This window comes from Myotis lucifugus, unplaced genomic scaffold, assembly GCF_000147115.1.
Source record: "Myotis lucifugus unplaced genomic scaffold, Myoluc2.0 scaffold_942, whole genome shotgun sequence".
Taxonomy (NCBI): Eukaryota; Metazoa; Chordata; class Mammalia; order Chiroptera; family Vespertilionidae; genus Myotis; species Myotis lucifugus.
The window spans coordinates 40,191-64,116 of NW_005871990.1; the positions used below are offsets into that span (position 1 = coordinate 40,191).

Here is a 23,926-nt window from a genome sequence, read left to right on the forward strand (position 1 = left end):
ATTATGATTCATAACAGTAGCAAAATTACAGTTTTGAAGTAGCAGGAAAAATCACCACAACATGAGGAACTGTATTAAAGGGTCACAGCATTAGGAAGGTTGAGAACCACTGCTCTATGGTGTTCACCTCAATGGTGTTCACCTCAAGGTTATCACAACAGGCAAGAACTCAAGGCTATGATTAGTCCCAGATTTTGTGTTTTTGACAATTCAACATTCCTGATCATTCTGATGGCATAGTCTTCACTTCTTGACAATATTTGCTGCCACTGAGGCAACAATGATTCTCTCAGGAAATGAGGAGAGAGATGGTCATGTCTATATAGAGTTGCCATTTTAATTTTCTAACAACAGAGGGATATCTGTGTTTTTATTTGGAACCACATTTTAAGGCTTTACTTAGGTATATGTATAAATGACATGCAACGAAAAGCACTTTTCTAATGTGCACTATTTGGTGAGGTTGAACGTATGGATAAAGCTCAGAAACCATTACATGTAAAAGATGCTTCTCTGTTACCCGTACCCATGGTGGGGCAAAAGTATGCTTATAGTTGTGAGTATGCAAAACACAGAATTTATTTTCTTATTTTAAATAACTATCTATTTATATAAAAGGCTAATATGCAAAGTGTCCCCTTGGGAGTTCGAACGAGAGACCAGGAGTTCGATCGCTTGCTATGAAGGGCACTGACAACCAGGGGGCGGCGTGGAATGAAGGAAGTCCCTGGCCAGCAGCTGGAAGCTGAGGAAGGAAGGCTCTGGCCAGCAGCCAGCAGCCAGGGAAGGAAGGCCCCGATCAACCCTGATTGCCGGCCAGGCCTAGGGACCCTACCTGGTCAGGAATTTCGTGCACTGGGGCTCTAGTTTTATATATTTTAAATTTTATTTTTACTGATTTTTAGAGAGAAGATGCAGAGGAAGAGAAACATCAGTCTTCTGCCTACTGCATGCCCACTACTGCAGACCCAGGCGCACATGTGACCTGATCTGGAATAAAACCAATGACCTTTCAGTGAACCTGATCATGCCCCAAAAAATAAGAAACAGTAGCCATGGAGACTTTATACTTTTATTATTATTTATTAACTGTTCTATTATTGTCAATACTAACAACTATAAACCTACTTTTGCACACCCTGTATTTACCTCTTGCCCTTTTATAATCTTTCGAATTCTCCAGTTCTCCATGGAGCCATTGATTTACCTCCTTTTACAATAGATTAGTTCATATTTTCCATAATTTTATAGGCACTATAAGGTGTATGATTTTTAACAAACACTGGCTTCCTTCATACTACACATGTATTTTTAGATTCAATAGTAATGTTTATGTAAATAGTTAATTTTAATTTTTATTGCTAATATTGTTGTATTCTATGGATAACCACTTTGTCCATTTATCTGTATATGGTTTCAGTTATTCCACGTTTGGGGTTTTATAAATAAAACTGCTGGGAATACTGCATTTAGTTCTTCCTACAGGTGTATGTTTTATTTCTCTAACTGTTGCAGTGTCGGTGAACGTGTTACATTTTAAGATATGCAGATCTGTGATCTAAATGGTCATTCCCTTTGCCTTCCTACTCACCCACAGTAATGAAAATTCCAGGTTTTACATTACCCTGCCAGCACATATGACGGTTATTTTTTTAAATAGTAGACCAGTAAATGAGTATACTATTAACTTGTTTTTGTTTTGATAACATTTCCCTAAGAACTTTTGATGGTGAGCATTTCTTCTTGCTTTAATTTACACTGTCTTTATCTCCTTTGCTAAAATGTCTGCTCAGGATCCTTTTCCTATTTTTTAAGTTAATTTATTATTCTTACAAATAGGAGAACAGTGCAGCATCTAAGACATGTGTTTGAGTTTCTCTCCTTCCTCAATGACTCAAGTGACTTCTTTGCCATATGGAACCATTGGTTTTCAATTCTAGAAAGAAAATTGTTTTTCTCAACATTTATCCTATGGACAATTTATAGCCACTTGTAACATACACTAATAAGTTTAATCTGCATTGTTAACATTCTCCCCCAGTATTATTTAAGTCTAAGCATTTAGTAATACATTAAGTGAAGTCTAGGTTTGTAGTATTTCTCAATTTCCCTGGTGTAAATACTTTCATCATCACCAGGTTCAAACTGCCAGAACCATGGCATTGGACATGGACATGATAAGATATTTCAGTAGCACATCGTTATATTTTATTTTCAACATACTGATAAAGTAGCAATGAATGTGCTCAAGAAAATCCTATATAATAAAAGGGTAATGTGCAAATCGACCGAACAGCGGAACAACTGGTTGTTATGATGCACACTGACCATCAGGGGACAGAAGCTCAATGCAGGAGCTGCCTCCTGGTGGTCAGTGCACTCCCACAGGGGGAGTGCTACTCAGCCAGAAGCCAGGCTGAAGGCTGGCAAGTGCAATGGTGGTGGCGGGAGCCTCTCCTGCCTCCGCAGCAATGCTAAGGATGCCCGACTGTGAAAGGGTGCAGGCCAGGCTGAAGGACACCCCACCCCTGGGTGCACGAATGTCCTGCACCTGGCCTCTAGTTTATAATAAAACATCTGAATTATTGGGAAGTGGCAAGTGTTGAACATTTTTAGAAGTTTTATATAATTGTGATTAATTTAAAGCATACATTTTAACAACATATATATTAAAAATGTTTTTATTGATTCAGAGAAGGGAGAGAGAGAGAAACATCAAGGATGAGAGAGAACCATTGATCAGCTGCCCCCTGCATGCCCCACACTGTTTATCAAGCCTGCAGTCATGGCTTGTGCCCTGATCAGAATCTAACCTTGACTTCTTGGTTCATAGGTTGTACTTATCCACTGAGTAATATTTGCTGGACTAAAACACACTTTTTAACAAGCACTTTTATGTTTCCATATATGCCTGCCTACCTGAAACTAAATCCTCCTCCCCTTTTCAGTGCTTCCTAATTGGCACATGAAATTACTGCTGCAATATCATAATCTACCTTTGTAATAGCTTATTTCTTTTTAAAAATATATATATTTTATTGATTTTTACAGAGAGGAGGGAGAGGGATAGAGAGTTAGAAACATCGATCAGCTGCCTCCTACACATCCCCTACTGCAGATGTGCCCGCAACCAAGGTATATGCCCTTGACTGGAATCAAACCTGGGACCCTTAGTCTGCAGGCCGATGCTCTATCCACTGAGCCAAACCAGTCAGGGCATAATAGCTTATTTCAAATATCTGCCTATATATATAAAAGCCAAGCGACCAGAACTACTGGAATGACCAGAATAACCAGTTGCTGACGTGCACTGTGGCCGGCCAACCGACCCTATGGGGGCGAGGCCAGCCAGCCAACCTCCTAAGACTCCCCTTCAGCTGGCCTTCGCCCTGATCAGCACTCTTGTCCTCCCCCACCTGACCGGCCCATCCCCGATCAGGGGCAGGGCCAGCGGCCAATCTCCCACATCCCCTCCCTTGGAAGCTTGACCCCACCCATGCACAATTTCGTGCAATTGGCCTCTAGTATATATATAAAAGTCTAATATGCAAAATGCCCCCTTGGGAGTTTGTCCCGAAGACCGGGAGTTTGATTGCTCATTATGACATGTACTGACCATCAGGGGGAAGCACAGAATAAATGAAGTCCCCGGGAGACAGCCTGAAGACCTGATCAGCGCTGATCATTGGCCAGACCCTACCCATAAACGAATTTCTTGCACCAGACCTCTAGTATCCATATAAAGAAAACAGTTATGAAATTTCAAGAATCCTACCCCAGCCTTCTATCATTATCTGCCATCATGGTAGTTCTAGTATCTATCTATTCTCAGATACATTAGTGAGTTATTTTATTTAAAACCCCTGGTAAATTTTGGCATGGCCAGCTAGCTCAATTGATTAAATGATCATCTCAATAATGCCAAGGTTGCAGGTTCCATTCCCCCCTCAGGTCCCATGCAAGAATCAAACGATGAATGTATAAAATTAATGAAACAACAAATGGAAGTTTACCCATTATTCTCTCTCTCTCTAATCAATATATATGTGTGTGTGGTTTTTTTTGTTTTTTGTTTGTTTGTTTGTTTGTTTTTACCAGATGAGTCAACACATGTGAAAACCATCACAGACCAGGGACCCTGTGGTGACCCTGTGGTGAAGCAGCCAGCAGGGTTCTCATGAGGGCAGAGTACACAGTGAAGGAGAGGGTCCCCTGCTGTCAGTGAGGAGGGTGAGGAACGGGCTGAGCTGCACAATCACCCACAGGGAATCATGATACCAGTGCTCCCTGAGACTAAAACCTAAGGGGCTGGAAAAAGCTCTGGGCCTGGACATGCCCCTTGTGGTCTCTGCCCCATCCAGCCAGGAGTTGAGACTGAGGTGTTTTGTATTTGAGTGGTTGAGGAGCCCAGAATTCTCCCAGGTATTCAGGAGCAGCCCCTGATACTTGAGGCCCTGAAATCAGTTCACCTACCTCCAACCAGCCCACACACACCCCTGGGCCCCACAGGCATTGTTTGAATCTCTCTACTTTTACATTTCTGTGTAATTTTCCAGCCAGTCCTGGAGATACCATGGATTCTCCAGGTAACGGTGCTATGTTTTTTTCAATGGTAAGAGCATTCTGCAATAAAAGCATTTCCAGAAGTTGAGACTTGGTCTCAACATAACACATTGGGTGGAAGGGTGTAATGCAGTTGGTGTCCCCATCCTTAAGTTTGGCCAGTGCAGAGAAGACCCCCACTGCTGAAGTAAGGTGATAGACCCTGGACTCTGAGGGACAATATACTATGGGATGTGAGGTTGACGGGGCAGAGAGGTTGTATATTGGGACAGTATTGATGATAGGGTTTCCTGCCAGCATATGGAGGAATGTCCATTGTGTGTATCCTGTGGCACTGTCTGGGTGGCCCCAATTGTTTGTTTCTGCGTGTGTGTGTGTGTGTGTGTGTGTGTGTGTGTGTGTGTGTTCCCCATCAAGGTGAGTCTGGAGCCTGGACATAAGCCTGGCACCTGAGTGCCCAGCAGAGGCTGGGGGTGTTCTGTACCTGTGTGTTTCTGTGCTTGTGTTATCTGTATGTTTCTCTCTGAGTCTGTGCAGCCAATGGGAAAGTGAATAGGCAATCTCCAGAGAGGCGATGTAGAGGACAATATATTCTTCTCCCCCACCCCCAGGTGAGCCCCTTCTTCACCTTCTCTTACAGGCATCTGGTGTCCCTCTGGAGGTCCCATCTCAGGCTCCAGGGATGGATTAAGCACAGGGTCAGTTCATAGAACCCCAGGCTGTAACAAGGTGGGGAATTGGGGAAGACTCTGATGACTGACAGGGAATATAGAGTGTGGAATGGAAATGTTTGTGAAGGATTATGTGCATTGGTGGAGGATCTAGATGATCCAGGATCCTTGTGAAGGAATGTGAGGATGGTGCATGTGGGGGAATGTAGGGAAGCACAGGACTTGGTTGGAAAGTCTGTAAAGAGGATTCTCCAAAAGGTCAGGGGCCTCTTAGGGGGACCTTGTTGAAGGCAGCTGCCCCTGCCTTGACTTTTCCAAATAAGTCTGAGCCCCTGAGTATTTTACTGGAGTCTCTCTGTTTAGTCTTTAGACCCAACTGTGTAGAAGCATGTGCTTTCTCAAGGATACTTACCCTGTTGATTGTATCTAGAGGTTAATTTTAATTCAAACTGTCATTACGATAAAAGCCTAAGGAGGCAGATGAACAGGGCTTCTTGGTGCCTATGGCCAAGCAGTTCCTTACCCTCGCTTTCACAGAAACGAGTGTCTGAGTAATTTATTTATCTGTCGCTTAGGGTCTGCTGGTCAGCCTTGGCAAGTGGTGCTCCATGTGAGGACCAAGGAACACAACAAAACACAACGGAACCCTCAAAAATGAAAGTAACTGTGCAGTAAGTCATTGGAGCCCACTTGGGATTTCCAAGTTCGAGGGAATTCTTTCCCAGCTAAGGTTTCATAATGGGACAAAAGCTGTCCACAGAACAGCAGCAATATATCACAGTGCTGAAACAGTTATTAAAAGCAAGTGGTCCCTCTGTTACAGAAGAACAACTAAAAGGCTTATTAAAAACTAGAGGCCCGGTGCATGAAATTTGTGCCGGAAGGTGGGGGGGGGGGCTCAGCCCAGCCTGAACCCTCTTGCAATCCGGGACCACTGCCTCCTAACTGCTTGCCTGCCTGCCTGCCTGATCTCCCCTAACCACTCTGCCTGCCTGCCTGATCACCCCTACCTGATCGCCCCTAACTGCCTCTGCCTCAGCCCCCACTGCTGTGGCTTCATCAGGAAGGATGTCTGGAATGACTGTCCGGTCTAATTAGCATATTACTCTTTTATTATTATAGATTATTATAATTTATAATCCTTGGTTCCTCGATGCTGGAACACTAGACCTTAATCTCTGGGAACAAGTGGGCAGGAATTTAAACAGAAATCAAGCCCATAGAAAATGAGTGCCCTTATCATCATTAACTATGTGCGCTCTTTATTTGAGCTGCACTGTGCCCATTTCATATTGAAGATCAAAAGCCTACAGAGCTACAGGAGAATTTACTACTCCCCCCCCTTCCCTGAAGCAGAACCCGTAGAGCTTGTAATACTAAAACCCTACAGCTAGAGGAAATATTTCCCGATTCTGCCTACTCTGTTAATATTTTACAAAATTTAGAAACCTCACTTATTAAGCCTACATTAGAGCCATCCCTCTAGCACAGTTCCTTTGCCTCCAGGCCTTACTAGATGGTCGATCACATCCTCTTTTTATATCTCATATCAGGTCTCACAGTTGCCTTCCTGGACCATTATTATAGGCCAATGAACAAGTAGACAACTTAGTAATGACAGCTACCTTAATGGAAGCCCAATCAACCCCATGAATGATTCCATCAAAATTGGAGACAATTACACAAGGAATTTCAGGAACCCCAGAGGATAGCTAAACAAATTATTTTACAATGTCCTGATAGTCAAATGACAGGCACCTCACCACCCTCCATGGCAATTAATCCTGAGGGCCTACAGGCCAATGACCTTTGGCAAACAGATGTCACTCACATTGCCTCTTTTGGGAAACTCCGGTATGTACATGTAACTATAGACACTTCTGGTAGGATCAGTGCCCATGCTTTTCCCGGCGAATCCACACACTATGATATTAAACATCTGTACATTTGCCATTTTAGGAATCCCAAGCAAAATAAAAACTGACAGTGGGCCTGCTTATAGCAGCCATGCCTTTGCCACTTTTTGCAGGACTTGGTCCATCCAGCATTCCATAGGGATACCTTATAATCCACAGGGCAGGCCATTGTCGAGCTTGCTCATTCCACCTTAAAGAGCATGCTAGTAAAACAAAAAAGGGGGAATATAGGACTCAAGGATCCAGCTATGCTGCTATCCAATGCACTCTTTACCCTTAATTTTTTGAATTTGAATAATTGCTTTCTATCCCCCATAGAGCGTCACTTTACTTCTTTAGGACCAGCTCAGAAACCATAGGTCTTGTGGTGAGATGTGGACACTAATAACTTTCAAGGAACCAATGAATTATTCACATGGGGGAGAGGATATGCATGTGTTTCTACCCCCCACAGGGCTGCTGTGGATTCCAACTCATCGGATTAAACCCTATCATGGCATGGCACGGGACCAATCCTCTCCCAGAAATGAAGAATCTGGGCCTGGGGACTCCACAGCCCCAAATGACGCACCTTCAGATGACCCAGATGGCCCCCGGAATAACCTGGGAAATGAAGAAGCTGATGGCAGAGGCTGAGCAACTGCTGGAAGATACTCATGCTCCACGCACCGCAGATAACCTTTTTCTTGCTATGACTTCCTTGATTCACCTCAACTCCTGTGCGGAATGGTTTGGCATTCTTGATTGGTTTGGGACACCAGCATCTGCCACCTTATATTGGGCCCAAGTTATAGACCCACCTTTATTTAGACCCCTCACTTGGGGGGACCCCCCTTTTCCTGTGTCTAACAACCTAACATCCCTCTTAGGGGGAGCAGACTTGCCACCAATAGGCAGTCTTAAACATGGGACACCTTAGGCACCTGTCCCTCAAAATACCTCTTTCCATTCGAGTTCACTACCCTTATGTGTTACCTCCTCCAATTCCTCTCTGTACTGTATGCGGGCTCATAATCAGATTTGGTTACATGTCACTCCTAAACCTGATCAGATTAAAGCCCAGCTAACCTTTCTCTTAGCAGGCAGTTTGGCCTGCGGTAATCTGATTAATGCTACTGGGCCTCCCATACCTCTGTGAAAGCAAAATAAATGGTGGGACCCCTCTGCTGAGGCATTCCATTGGGAAGTTTGTCAAGGAAATCATGCCCATTTGACGGTCCTAGGGGACCAACAGATTATAGATTGGGGCCCACATGGTCATTTGCAAGCCAACCATATTGACATTCTGGTTCACCATGTGTCTAATGCTAGTTACATCAGTTAAGCAGGCATGCCTGAGGTTTGGACTGAGGGAGGGATGAGTTCCCCATGACCTCAAGTACTAGGCTTGCCAGTTCAGGAAACTTTATGGAAATTAGGCCATGTTTTCAGCCCTTTGAAATTGTGGCACGGTGACTGCCAGAACTCCTCTGGCCACTATAGTATAACTTTTACTAATAATCTTACTGACAATAGCTTGAGTTGCCCCACTTACCCCTGTGTCTTTGTTATGGGCCCCAATCGACTAATAAACCATCGCTCATCTTTTCTGGTACAGGTTGGAGAAGGAGCTTATTTTGCATTCTGTATTACCACCCAGAATATTACTTCATTGACCATCAGCACTATCATGATACTTAGGAAACAAGCAGAAATCCTACTACTTGTTAATCTCACTAGGAAATGGCAAGGTTCATCAGCTACCAAAGTCTTAGAAAGAGCACTGAGTCAATTATGGCCAAAAAGGCATAATTCCCAAAAGGTTTTTGGGAATGCTCATTGCAGCCATTATCTCAGCTGTTGTTATTCTTACTACCGCCAGCATCACCGTGGCGGCCCTTTCTGAGTCTGTGAAGACTACCACATTTGTAGACAATATGGCATATAATGTAACTAGGGAATTCACTATACAACAGCACATAGATAACAAAAAATATTAGCTAGACTACAGGCAACAGAGGCAGCCATTGAATATCTGGGGGAAAGGCAGGGCGCTATAGCCTACAGGCAAGTGCTTGATTGCGATTGGGAGCACAAGCACATATGTGTCTCCCCTTTAAACTGGAACAGTCGTCACCATCAGTGGATTGATGTTAAAAAGCATCTGTGGGGAGTTTTTCATGAGAAACTTACTGAAGAAATAAACATGTTAAAAGGCAAATTAGAGTCCTTACTTGCTATCAAGAAACAGGAAACACAGATTATTGCTTGAAACACAGTAAAGGAACATTTGGAGTGGAACCACATGGTTTCCTAGAATCTGTTGGCACCTGATCGGACTAACTATTGCTGTCATTGTAATTCTCTTTGTTTTTCTTATAGTCTACAAAATCAGAACTCGGGCAGTGAACGCACTTTGCGGACCCTGACTGTAGCGGTTAAGCGGAATGAAGTTAACTAGAAGAGGACGTTCTGCCAGGAAAAGGCGGGAGCCTGCAAGCAGGCCACGTCAGAACAAAGTCTTGCAAGCAAGACTTATTGTTCAGAGGCAGAACTTTCCTTGAGGTGATAAGTAGTCCTTAAGGGCATGGAAAGCGAGGGAGGGTGCACTGCTACAGGTGGAAATAGTCTTTGTATAACATAGGAAATTAATAGTTAAATGTATAACTTAGCTCTGATGATCTCATAAGCATGCGTGTTAATCATTGTCACTTGCTGTACTCCATTGTTATTTGCTGTACTCCCTGAATAAAAGCCATGAGGGCTTTGGGGGCTTTTGCTACACGCCTGAGCGAGCACTAGCCCTCTGCTTCTCTAAACTTCATCCTGCACGCCAAACTCATCTCAGCGTCACCGTTCACAAAAAACATAAATATCTGGCGCCTAGAACAGGGACCTGAAGGTGAGTGATTGGGGATCGGGCAGGACCAAAAGGGAGATGCCAGCGCAGAGTACGCGGAACTTTCGGCAATAGAAGCAGAGTCATGGGGAATAACCCGTCATTGCAGAGTCAATATATCGCTGTCTTGCGATCATTATTGAAGAGCTCAGGGGTAAAAGTGAATGATGAGGCTCTTAAAAAATTGTTTAAGGCAGTCCAGCAGCACTGTTATTGGTTTCACCCAGAAGGAAAACAGCAGTTAAATCTTAAGTTGTGGAAACAAGTTGGAAAGTCATTAAGGCGGGCTCATCAACAGGGAAATACTATAGAGGCTGATGTATGGGCTATTTTTAATTTAGTAACATTAGCTTTACAGCCTTTTCAGTCGTATTCTGAAGATTATGAAAAAATTCCTTTGAGGTCACAAAGTGCTGCACCGGGAGCTGGGTGTTTAAGTCCTGAGCCTCTCTCTCCTGAGAAATTACAACCCCCTGAGCCACTCCGGTTGCAGTCACTGAACCGGGGGAGTCAATAAAGGGACAGAAAACTAGCTGTCAAAATGAATTAGGAGGTTATGAAAGAATAGCCTCAGCCAGCGATTCAGAGCTGGATGATTCATCTTCCACTGAGATGGATGATGATTTTTGCCCTTGCCCTAAGTTAAGGAAAAGAAGGGTGGCGAGAAGGGAAACGGAGATGAAGGAGCTTTTGTGGAGTCTAAAAGAGTTATTACTTACAGTAGTAAGGAAAAGAAAGAGAATAAAAGCCCTCAGGAGTTGGCTGCACCACCGCCGAAAAGTGAAAGTAAAGCAGAACTAGCCATTAATCCAGCATTAGCAGCTGAGCCTCCAGGCCCCTCCTGAGGACACAGAGAGCTGCTAATGCTCAATACCCTCAAGGGTTATATATATTGTTAATTATAATATTATTACATATAATTATATGTGTTATTAATTTTATATATTAATTAATATAGAATTAATTTATACAGGTTATAAATTAATTTTTTATGATTGGAATGCTATAGCTAAGGCAGTATTAGTCCCAGGGCAATATCTGCAATTTAAATCCTGGTGCTGGGAAGAAGCCAGGAGAGTGGCGATGATTAACACCCAACAAAATCCACCACGATCTAACTTTGACCAGTTAACAGGAACTGGGACACATAGTAGCTTACAGAAACAGGTGCTGTTAGAGAATGCAGTTATTGCACAGATTAAAGCTTGATGCTTAAAGGCTTGGTCAAAAATCGAGGAGGCCGGCACCCCGGCCCAATTATTTTCTAAAGTTATACAAACAATAATAATATAATAATAATAATAATAATCATATTAAAATCTTATATAAATAATTAATAATAATAATAGTGCTAATTTATTTGATGATGCATTAAAAACTGCAATTCCCATCCAGTTAATGGATGTGGGAAAGTGGGACATATGAAAAAGGGATTGTCTGAAGACAAGGGTCCCACAAGGGAAAGCTAAACATGCTCCCGGAGTTATTGATGCAGATTATGAAGGAGGAATCTTAGTTATAATGTCTGCTTCAAGTATTATAAATATAAAGGCTGGAGAAAAAATAGCACAGTTATTATTACTTCCCTATAAACAAATAGGGCATACAGCACAAGTTAAGCGAACTGGGGGATTTGGTAGCACGGGAAAAAAGGTCTTTTGGCATACAGTCTTAGGAGACCAAAGACCTCAACTTACAGTAATATTCCCAGAGAGAATTAAAATTACTGGCCTGGTAGATTCTGGGGCTGATGTAACTATAGTTTCTACTTTGCACTGGCCTCAATCTTGGCCGGTACACAAGATGAATGCAACCTTTACAGGTTTAGGGACCCTCACTGAGATTTTACAAAGCTCTAATAAACTTGAATGCCAGGGGCCTGAAGGACAAAAGGGGAAAATACAGCCATATGTTGCCTCCATTGCACTATCTTTGTGAGGAAGAGATCTTTTACAACAATGGGGGGCTACAATTACTATACCTTCTTTACAGAAAGGCCATAGACAAATGATTTATCAAGCTGGTGATAGCACCAGTGTTCAGGACCAAAATTTATAAAGGGGGCCACTCCAAAGCACTTTGCCCTGCCTTTAAAATGGAAAACAACTAAACCAGTATGGGTAGAGCAGTAGCCCCTAAAAAGAGAGAAGTTAGAAGAGCTCCAAATTATTATTAAAGAACAGATACAACTAGGGCATATAGAAACTAGCTCTAGTCCATGAAATTCCCCTATCTTTGTTATAAAGAAAAAATCGGGTAAAATGTTAACTGATTTAAGATGGATTAATGAGATTATTGAGCCTATGGGACCTTTACAACCTGGAGTTCCAAATCCAGCATTAATTCCTAAAAATTGGCATCTAGTGATTATTGCTTTGAAAGACTGTTTTTATACAATCCCTTTACAACCTCAGGATTGTGACAAATTAGCTTTCACGGTCCCTTCATTAAATAACAGCCAACCTAATCAGAGATATCAATGGCGAGTCCTCCCCCAGGGTATGTTAAATAGTCCTACTATGTGTCAAGCTTATGTTCATCAACCTTTACAAATATTAAAGCAGATGTTTGCTACAGGCATTTGTTATCATTATATGGATGATATCTTATTAGCACATAAAGAAAAACTTGAGGTCGATAATATGTTACAGGAGGCCAGAAAATTGTTTAAGGAGTATGGACTCCAAATAGCAGAAGAAAAAATTCAGCAAACAGAGCCCTAGTTATATCTAGGACAGAAAATTTCAGCAAGCATTATTCAACCTCAAAAGGTTCATATTAGACGGGATTGTCTCAACACCTTAAATGATTTTCAGAAACTGTTAGGGGATATAAATTGGCTTCGACCATCTATTGGAATCCCTACCTATCAATTAACTAATCTATTCCAAACATTAGAAGGATCTTCAGATCTCAATAGTCCTAGACAATTGACTCCTGAGGCAGAAGCCCAATTACAATTAATTAAACAACAAATTCAAGCAGCACAGTTAGATCATATACAATCATTACAGAATCTTAAGGTTTTAATTATTCATACTACACATACTCCAACGGGAATTCTTATGCAGGATACTAACATAATTGAATGGGTATTTTTACCTAATAAATCCAGTAAAAAATTATCTACATATTTACAGAAAATTTGCATTTTAATAGAAAAGGCAAGAATTCGTTTGCGACAATTATGTGGACAAGATCCAGATGAAATAATAATACCCTTTAGTAAACAACAACAAGAAATTCATTGGCAATTATCAGATGATTGGCAGAGAGCCTTTAGTAATTTTATGGGAAAAATTCATAATATTTATCCTAAAGACAAAAGAATTCAGATTTTGAAAAAGACTCAATGGATTTTGCCAAAATAATTTCTCCTACCCCCCTATCTAGAGCAGAAACTTATTTTACTGATGCAAACAAACAAGGAATGGCTGGATACAATAATTTTAAAGAAAATAAAGTAGTGCAATCTCCTTACCAATCAGTACAAAAGGCAGAATTGTTTGCAGTTGTCATGTTACTACAAGATAAAGACTCTATGTCTCTTAACATTATCACTGACTCTCAATATATGGAGTTTACTGTACAACACATTGAAATGGCTACTATCTTTAATAATGGGTCTGATTTGCATGAACTATTTCTACAGCTTCAAATGCTCTTGCGCCTCCGGCATGATCCTATCTATATAACACACATTCACGCTCACTCTTTACTACCTAGACCTTTATCTACTGGGAATGTTAACATTGATCAATTAAAGTAATACATATTGTGAACAAAGAGCATAATTCATAATTCATAATCTTCACAGAAGGACAGCAAAGGCCTCTTCTTCTGGGTGACCATTGACCTCACACATAACCAAGGTACCAGGATATAAATTAAGACCACAAAGTTATGCAATCTTTCTTTCAACACCTTGGGCAGCAATGAAAAATAAGCCAGTTTTGGATGAAGAATGATTTTCTGCCATCATGTTATCCTTTCCAAAGCACTGAAGGTTTGACATCCCCACAATATTGCTTCACATCTACATGCTGACAAATCACAACAGTGCTTTCAAAACATTGCAGGCAGCGAATAGAACCATCACAATTAAAGGTACAACAGGAAAAACACCTTTACCAAAATATCATAAATCATAGTCAGCGGTGTTCAAATTGGTGAAATGGAACCTAAGCCAATCATCACAGCATAATGTGAGAACCACGAACTCCCAAGAGAGATACCACTTCTTTTCCGAGGATGGGTGTTCTGGACAAACTCTGGACCATGCCCATACCTTAGTCAGACAGAAAGGAATGAAGATCCTGCCAAGAGTTCAGAGTATTTAGAATTTATTCAAGCACAAGAGAGCACACAGGGATTGTGACTGATGCACACTGTTTAGATGAGCCAAGTGATAGAAGTGAAATCACCTCAGCAGAAGCACTCTGAGGGACCTCAATCGGATAGGAGGCCTGGGCAGAATGGCAAGTTCAAGTAGCTCCTTAAAGCCTCACTTGTATCTGAAACTTATGAGGATACTAGAAGAGTGTATGTCCTGATCAAAAGGGATCATATTAAGGCAACTGTGTATCATAGAGTCTCCTTCAGTGTTGTTATTCTGAGTAAGAAAAATGAAACATTCCCTTCACATTTATGGCTTTTCTCCAGTGTGAAGTCTCAGGTGTCTCATAAGGCTATATTTTTGGCTAAAATATTTCCCACAATCTGTACACTCATAAGGCTTTTCCCCAGTGTGAACTCGCTTGTGGATAAGGAGCTGACTATTTTGCCTAAAAGACTTCCCACATTCACTGCACACATAAGGTTTATCTCCACTGTGAACTCTATTGTGGATAAGGAGCTGACTATTATCCCTAAAGGACTTCCCACATTCAATACACCCATAAGGTTTTTCTCCAGTGTGAACTCTCTTGTGGATAAGGAGCTGACTATTTTGGCTAAAGAATTTCCCACATTCACAGCATTCATAAGGTTTTTCTCCAGTGTGAACTCTCTTGTGGATAAAGAGCTATTTTGCCTAAAGGACTTCCCACATTCACCACACCCATAAGGTTTTTCTCCAGTGTGAACTCTCTTGTGGATAAGGAGCTGACTATTGCGTTAAAAGATTTCCCACATTCACTACACTCATAAGGTTTTTCTCCAGTGTGAACTCTGTGATGTTGAATGAGGTTGGAACTCTGACTGAAGGACTTCCCACAATCTGTACACACATACCGCTTTTCTTCATTGTGAACCCTTTTATGTCGAATGAGGTTAAAGATTCGTCTATAATTTTTCCTACATTTGCCACACTCTCCAGAACACACACCCTGACATTCAACAACTTTGAGGTTGTGGCTAGCAGCATTTTCACATTCTCCCCACTGGTGATGACTTTTTCCACTTAGAAATTCCTGTGAAATCTCGCTGTCCCAGGGTGGCTCCTCAGTGTTATGAGTTGCCTGGTGCTGGAGAAGCTGTGAGAGAGTTTGGGAATCTTCCCTAACCATCCTGCTGTTTGAAGGCACCTCTGATAAGTCAAAGCTGCACCTGTTCACAAATGAGGCCTTGTCCATAGCTTCTTTCCAGGACCTCTTTCCCCTGGCATCCCTCTGTTGCTGGTGAGGGTTTACACTGGAACAGAAGTCTCTCACACATGCCTCACTGAAGAAGCCATTGGGCTCCAAGTGTCCTGCTTGTAACTCATTCAGGTGCAAAATATCTTTTAACACTGAGAAACACTGCTTACATGGATGGTTCTTCTGGGTTGCTGGAGCTGTCTTAGAAGCCCTGACCTGTGACTCTCCTTGTATAGATACACTCCTATTGGAACAGGCCTCATCATCATCCTTTTTATGCAAACAACCTGAAAACAGAAAAAAGGTGAGGAAATGAGTGTTGATTGTGGTGACAGAGGGAAGTTCTATTACTAAAGTGTGTTGCCCATGATACCGTGGTTCCATGAAAATTTCTGAAAAGAAGAAATATGCAGAAAGGATTAACAAGAGGCTTCATTGAAATTCTGGGCCTCTGAAGATCATAAAGGAAGGAAGACCACACCAGCAATATGACACAAATATGGCAAAAACCACAGGGAAGAAAGGTAAGACTTCCCTCCCTTCCTTAGGCTAACAATGTTCACTAGGGCTTATCTGCAGGTGACATAAGCAACCTCTGCAGAATTTTGTTTATTTCTTATCTCAAGAAAAATTCAATAAATGAGTAGCTGTTTTTTGAGTACTACTGAAATATGTATGTGCACCTCATAACACATGTGCAGGTCAATGTTGAAGAATATTGCGGAGGCAGCAGTGCAGAGGAGCAGGTGATATAAAAATGCCATGAAGGTGAACATCGCAGAATGCTAGGAAATCACAGGTGAAATGACATGTCAGAAAGTGTAAAGTGGTTAAAAGGAAATGAAAACTTAGGTGTGGGGAGTAGCAAATGCATCTGAGCAGTGATGGAATTGATCTGGTTCCTGGTATAATTTGAAAACAGCCCTTCTGTCATACATTCTGCTAATTACCACTCAGCTCGGCCAGGCCTCCTCTGAGACCATCATGCATGTTCTCCCTGTACCACCTTCTCTACAAATACATAAAACCTAAATATTCCAAGTATTAATGAAAGATGACAGAGGTGACAATCCAGCCCTGGTCAAGAGCAAATCCACTTGGAATAGTATTCAGGGAAGGTAATATTACAAACACCAATTGAAGGAGGGTCTTATAAGAACAGCCCATGGTTCATGTAAGTAAAGAACATAACCTGGCACAGGCAGTCACCCAGAACCTTTTTCTAGAGGAAAGGTGCATAAGTGGAAGCCATGGATCTAGACATAGTCACCCGCCCAGGGAGAGAAACAGCAAGGGGGACCCATTAAGCTGCCTGTAATATGCCTGGCTCCCAGACATATCCTTCACTCTGAGGAAAATAGTGTTAAAGAAGTTTGTGGAGTTTTTTCTCAGTGCTCTCCACACAGCTCAGCACTGGCATCTATAGCACATTTCACATGAGAGTGAGGAAAATTTGCAGAGCCCATGTTCTGGCTGTAGGATAGAGAAAGCTACAGGTGGGATATAAAGGAAGAGAGGCCATCATCTCAGACCATTAGGAGAGATGTGAGGGTCTTACCTACAGATGATACAAGTGCAAATACTTCCAGCATCACTTTGCAGTACAGAAGTCTCTGAGCCTCATCAAGGATTCCCCACTCCTCTGGAGAGAAGGCAATAGCCACATCCTAAAAGTTCATATCCTGTCATAATGGGGACAGTCCATTATCAGCTTCTCTCCTAGCATTTTACATTTATCATACACCCCAACTTCCATATCCACCTGCTCCCTAGACTTCTGACTACAAAGAAGATATCAGGCCTTTGTTTCATCAAAGACACTCACTCCTTATATTCCTACTGATGCAGTGTCTTCCCACAACAATAAGGAATATGAGCATATAGATCATACCTTCTCTCTAGTACAAACATGTTGGCCACAGTGTTCTTTTTGAATACAGTGGGTGTCATGAATATAGGATATGGATAGATGTTGTCCATAATGAGAGTATGAGTGATTTGACACTGTTATTGTCAGGCAATAACCTTGTTGTTCCCTACATTCTCATTCCAAGTCCCTGAAAATTTTGGCATCACACTTCACCCTTTTGACACCAAGGCTAGGGTGCTGAGGCCATCACTTTGCACTTCCTGCCATACATAAGTCTTTGAAACACACATCTCTCACACAGCTTCATTCCCAGAGGCATAATGCCAAAGGTAAGACAAATACATCGTGACTTGGACCATTTTTCTTAATCATCTTCTTTTCCAATACTCCAATTCACCCTTTCAGTAATGTATTTCTCTCTTACCCTTCACCCTTCCCAATGCCAGCCTAGATGACACTGATGTATTCTCTCTCATTCCTATTGATCACTGTAACTGCCCTCCACAATAAAATGCAGGTTGCTCATATAATTCACCTAATCTCTGGACCAATAATGTACCACTACTATAGACCCTCTTTTTAGGAATTAATATGAAATTCACTATATCAGATTACCCAAACATCACCAGAAATGAATTCCCCTATCATTCGAACTCATGTCAATGTCAGAGGCCCTGAAGCCATGAATGCACATGCCCTCTCCAAGTACACATCACTCTTTCTACCATAACTCTCTCAATTCTACACTCCCACAGTCCCAGCCCCCATGGTCATCTCCCTGACTTCCTACTCATTACTCAGTAAGTGTGGTTTGGTTAATGCCTGGAAAATTCAAACTGAATTAAGGTCTACACCAACTCTCATAGTCCACCCTCAATGAGGCTCCTTCAGTCCACACTCAATGAGGCGCCTTCAATCCTGATGACCTCCCTCCCTGATTGTTTTTTTTCTTCAACCTCACCTATTGAGAACCACATCAAATCTCAGATATCCAGAGCCCACCTCTTCTGGTGCTGCACTTGATGTCCCTTCACCTGTCACAGCCTTCAGCACTCAAGTCCCATCACCTATGGCCCTCTCTCCCAGGTCCAGTGTGTCTCACATATGGCCACTCATTCCCATATGTAAATCAGTCAGACTACTGACCACACCAAGGCTCTCAACACAATCCTTGTGTGTGATTCACAAGTAAAGATGCAAAAGCTGTTGTCTCATCTTGTTTTAATTGCTCTTTGGTCTCCAATTAAACAGAAAAAAAGTTTTTAAAAAGATGATCTACAACTCTACCCTGGTCACTACACCCCCAACTTTAAAGAAGTTTTCAACCTGAACTTCTCCTCAGAGTACCAGATGCTTATAAACTGTTCTCTGAAATATCGCACACCAAAACAGATAAGAAATAAAAGTTTGGCCCTAACCGGTTTGTCTCAGTGGATAGAGCATCGGCCTGCAGACTCAAGGGTCCCGGGTTCAATCCTGGTCAAGGGCATGTACCTTGGTTGCGGGCACATCCCCAGTGGGGAGTGTGCAGGAGGCAGCTGATCAATGTTTCTCTCTCATCGATGTTTCTAACTCTCTATCCCTCTCCTTTCTTCTCTGTAAAAAATCAATAAAATATATTTTTTAAAAAATAAATAAAAGTTTTGTATCCCCAATGAACATTACACTTCTAATCTGAATATCTGCATATTAGCTGATAGTGCTTCCATACCTGCAGCTGCCAAATGTAAACATTCATGTCATCCCTGGCTCTTACCTCTCTCTCAGACTCAAAATTAGAATATCCAGTCGGCCGCACATAAAACACCAACCCAGAATCCAACAGCTTATTTCACCCCCACAGTCACCATCATGGGCAACTTACCATCATGCTCACCACAGCAACCTCCATCCTAGACTTTCTACCACCTCCCTCACAGCCATTTGGTTTGTTATGCTTCAGCCACAGGAAGTCTAATGAGACCTGGGTCACATCACCTGCCTCTGCTGCTCCAAATCTTCCATTATTCCCATCATCTGCACACCAGACTCCAAAGGTATCACAAGCTCCTCTAGACCTCACTCCTGTCCCATTGTTACCAGTTTCTATTTTAAAAAATGGACACAAGCACCAGCTGGTTTTGCTCAGTGGATAGAGCACCAGCCTGTGAACTGAAGGGTCCCGGGTTTGATTCTCGTCAGGGGCACATGCCAGGCCTGTGGGCTTGATCCCCAGTGGGGGGGGGTGGAGTCAGCCCACCAATGATTCTCTCTGATCATTCTGGTTTATATTTCTCCTTCTCCCTTCCTCTCTGGAATCAATAAAAACATATATTTTTTAAAAAGGACACCAGTTGGTTCCTGAATGAGCTCAGTCTTCACTCTAAGTCATTGCACATATAGGAACCTATGACTGGAAGGTCTTCTCACATCTGATTAAACTGTTTGCTAAAAACAGGGATCATTTCTTACAACCATAGACATTTACTTAGAATTCTGGGCTTGGTGTCTCATCAAGGTCCCCAAATATATGGGCTAGAAGAGAGGAAAGACAATACCAGAACACCATTATCTCAGAAGTTGTAAGAGTGTGAGGCCCAGATATCATCAGCACCATTAGACCACTCTGTGTTCAGGAATCTGTGTTCAGAGAAAGATCTGTTGAGACTCTGGCCACCAACCCCAGGACCCAAGGACCCATGGGCTCAGACTGCTCAGTACCATTTCCCAGTCAATAGGCCCATGTGTCCTGAAGATGACCACATTCCTACACTCTTGCCAGTTACCTTATCTTTTATAGGACTTCTGCCTCCTGTCCCCATCTGCTATCATCTTTCTTCTAGTCTGTTCCTCTTCTGAGCTGCTTTGGGAAAAGTTTAAAGAACTACCTCACATAATGTCCCTCTTTTGGTCAGGACCATTCATGTCCTCAGTTTCCTGAGAATGAAAGGGAAAATCCTTGTGCAAAACTCTGCCTCATCTTCTTTGTTCCTTTAGAAACAAAACAAGGCCTGGGTTTTCAAAATTCTCCTGGTTCGGTCACACCATCACATCCGCGCATGGAGGTACTGAAGCCTATTAACCTCTTTCCCCCATCACACAAGTTACTCACTGTTCCTGGCAGTGCAACCTGAACTTCAGGATCCCTGACGTGTCCACACGCCAGGCTGCTGGGTAAACTCCAGTGAGGCTGCGTCAAACTCCGTAAGCAGAGAGGAGTCCAGGAGTCACAAAAGCCCAAATTCTGCCGAGTTGGGGCTCAGCAAATCTCAGACACACCACTGCATAGGGAGATGCTGCCTCTGACGCCTTGTCCTACTGGAGATCTGGCGCTGGGAAGCCTCAGTCTCTGTTAATAGACCAAAGAGGTCAACATGAGCACCAGGTAGATGCAGGAAGTCCCACCCTCAACCACATACACCTGGATAATATGCCTCTCCTGGGTTTTCATTGGCTAAACCCAGACATCATTATGGGCATAGCCCTTTGGGTAATATACTATTCCAGGCCTCCCAGGTGTAAATAGGATCCCAGTCACTCACTGACCATTGTGAATATAGTGTTTGGAAGCCAGCATGTTGCTCGGAAATGACAACATTAGGATCAGGTGGCCAGTGGTAGTTTCTGGGGTTTGTTGTCTCCAACTGATTTTTTGGTTAATTTGTTTTTTGAGAGATAGGATGGGATACGGAAGAGAGAAACATGGATCAACTGCCTCCTGTCAACCCCCCACCCTCCCTCTGGGAATCCAGGCAGAACACTAGGCTGTGCCTCATGAATAGTTTCACCAGAAACCTTTCTGTGCATGGGAAGATTCTAAAACCTCTGAGCTATACCAGCTGTCAGATTTTTTATTTTTAATAAAAATGACATTTTTAAGAGACAAATCAGGTTATGAGAGAATATATACAGTACAATTTTAGTTGTTTGTTTTTAAATGTTTGTTTTAAATGTTTTGAAATGCTACAAAGGACAAAAGGCTAACCCTTCATACAATGTTAGAATGTTTGTATTCAGTACACATTGTGGAACTATGGAGCTAATAGCTACCGAATGTTTACTGCATGTGCCAGGCCTGGAATTCAATGCTTTACATGCATTATTACGTCATTTAGTCCTCTCTGCAACCTGAGATTTTATGAAGAGCAAATTGAGGCTCAGAGGCTTTATGTAAATTGCCTGATAGTAGAGTTAAATAAAGGCAGGGCTGGAAGGCAAACCCAAGTGTTTCTAATAACAGAGATCTGACTTATAATGTTAGGCTCTGCTGCCTCCTGGAGAGTAGAATTGTTAATGCACAATCATTAGGACCAGCTAGATCAGTGGTTCTCAACCTTCCTAATGCTGTGACCCTTTAATACAGTTCCTCATGTTGTGGTGACCCCCAACCACAAAATAATTTTTGTTGCTACTTGATAACTGTAATTTTGCTACTGTTATGAATCGTCATGTAAATATCTTATATGTAGGATGTATTTTCATTGTTACAAATTGAATATAATTAAAGCATAGTGATTCATCACAGTAACAATATGTAATTACACGTGTTTTCCGATGGTCTTCGGCAACCCCTGTGAAAGGGTCGTGTCGTTTGACCCCCAAGGGAGTTGCGACCCACAGGTTGACAACCGTTGGGCTAGATGTTATGGTGAGTAACAAACAGCCCCAAAGCTTCAGTGGCTTATACTAAGGAAGGTCTCTTTCTTGTTCATGCCACATGTCCTCCCTGCTTCTCCAGGGACCGGGATAAAGGTGCAGCCACCATGTCGGTACCTGATAGGTATTAGTAGCAATGAACAGAGAGAATGCCTGTCTCTGGTTCCAGATTCTTGTATTAGTAGTGACAGTCTTCACTCCACACTCTTCATTGGTCAAAGCACATCACGGGGCTGCAGCCAAATTCAGGGGGTCAGTAGGGAAACCTACTGACGTAATGGGCCCCATGAAGGACACCACATGGTGCCAATCAATCTGGGGGACTTTGCAGGGTTGAAGGAGAGGAATGGGCATTGGTAGTAAATGACTGCATGAGTCATCATGGATTGCTTTCTCTTCATCCAGGTTCACTTTGTCCCTGAGTTTCCATAAGGCTGTGGTCGGCAGGCAAACTGCGGCTCATGAGCCACCTGCAGCTTATTGGCCCTTGAGTGTGACTCTTCCTAAGCCTTAGAGTATCCTAATTAAGTTAATAACAATGTACCTACCTATATAGTTTAAGTTTTAAAAATTTGGCTCTCAAAAGAAATTTCAATCGTTGTACTGTTGCTATTTGGCTCTGTTGACTAATGACTTTGCAGGCCACTGCCCTAAGCCATCACGGGCAAGATTCCAAGGCGTGAACTTCAAAAAAGGGAGTTTGGTCATTGTTCACTGGCAGTAAACTCAGAACCACTTCTGAGTGAGAAGTTTAAATCCCTGGCTGTCTAAGTTCCTTTTCTGTGGTGAGGGTGAAGACACATATCTTAAGAGAGCATGGTAACTTGGTAGCCCATGGTTAAGCATTCTTTGCATCTGAGATAACTCTTTGTGACCAATTAGAGTCTATCTTCTGGGCAATTACAGCCCCAAGGCATGAATATTTGCTTGTCTTAGCTAGTGCTGCTTGGGTCTAAAGAGGGGATGGAAGCCACCGTGATGCCCAGATGGACCTCAATGAGAGACTGGAAATGGCTCCTCCCCCAGTTCTATGGGGAGCCAGGATCTCTATGGAGCTTGGCTTCTAGGGTTACTTCTGGCTTCACTCAAACTCTCCAAGAGAGAGGCCCAGGGCTAAGGCTGCCTCGGGCTTGGGCCTTGCTCTGACACCGTGAGAGAGAGGCCATGCTGTGTTCCCAGGCGGTCCTGTGCCTCGCTCTGACTCTCTGAGCGAGGGTCCCAGGGCCTTGTCTGCCAATCCTTTGAACTTCACTCATACTCTCACAGGGAGAGGCTGAGCTCTTCAGGGCAAGGCTCCACTCTTTGGACAAGACTCAGTTCTCCAAGGATCTGAGCATTGACTGAGAGGGTGCAAGGCGAGACTAAACTGCAAGGCCAGCATCAGTCTCTAATGATGTCATGCTGCACATTGAATAGTCACAGGCTTTCTTGTTTTAGTGCTAATGGTCTCTATACTTCCTTTTATTTTCATTACAGTCTTTGCTCCAGAATCAATAGCAATGGTAGCATATTTTTTTAAAGCTTCGCATGAAATATTAAACACCATTCTCCTTTCCCAACTATACTCTTACATTACTCTGCCAAGAAATAAAATTAAAGCTCAAGGTACCTGAAGCCTCGACGCGATGCCATGACTAGCCAGCTCCCTTGAAGCTGGTGACTGTGCTTCCTGCTGTCAGCAGGTCCAGGCTCAGAAAGACAAGGCTGACTGACAATGTTTTCTGAAAAATGTGTCACCGGTGATCCACTCTGGGATAAGAATGGCGTAAATGCCCAGGACACAAATGACGGTGTGGTAGACGAGCCGTGGGTGTGGG

General features: G+C 42.6%; 1 pseudogene; it reads right to left on the minus strand.

Moving 5' to 3' along the window:
* LOC106695204 overlaps positions 1–23,926 on the minus strand; it is a 64,681-nt pseudogene that overhangs the window by 28,439 nt on the left and 12,316 nt on the right.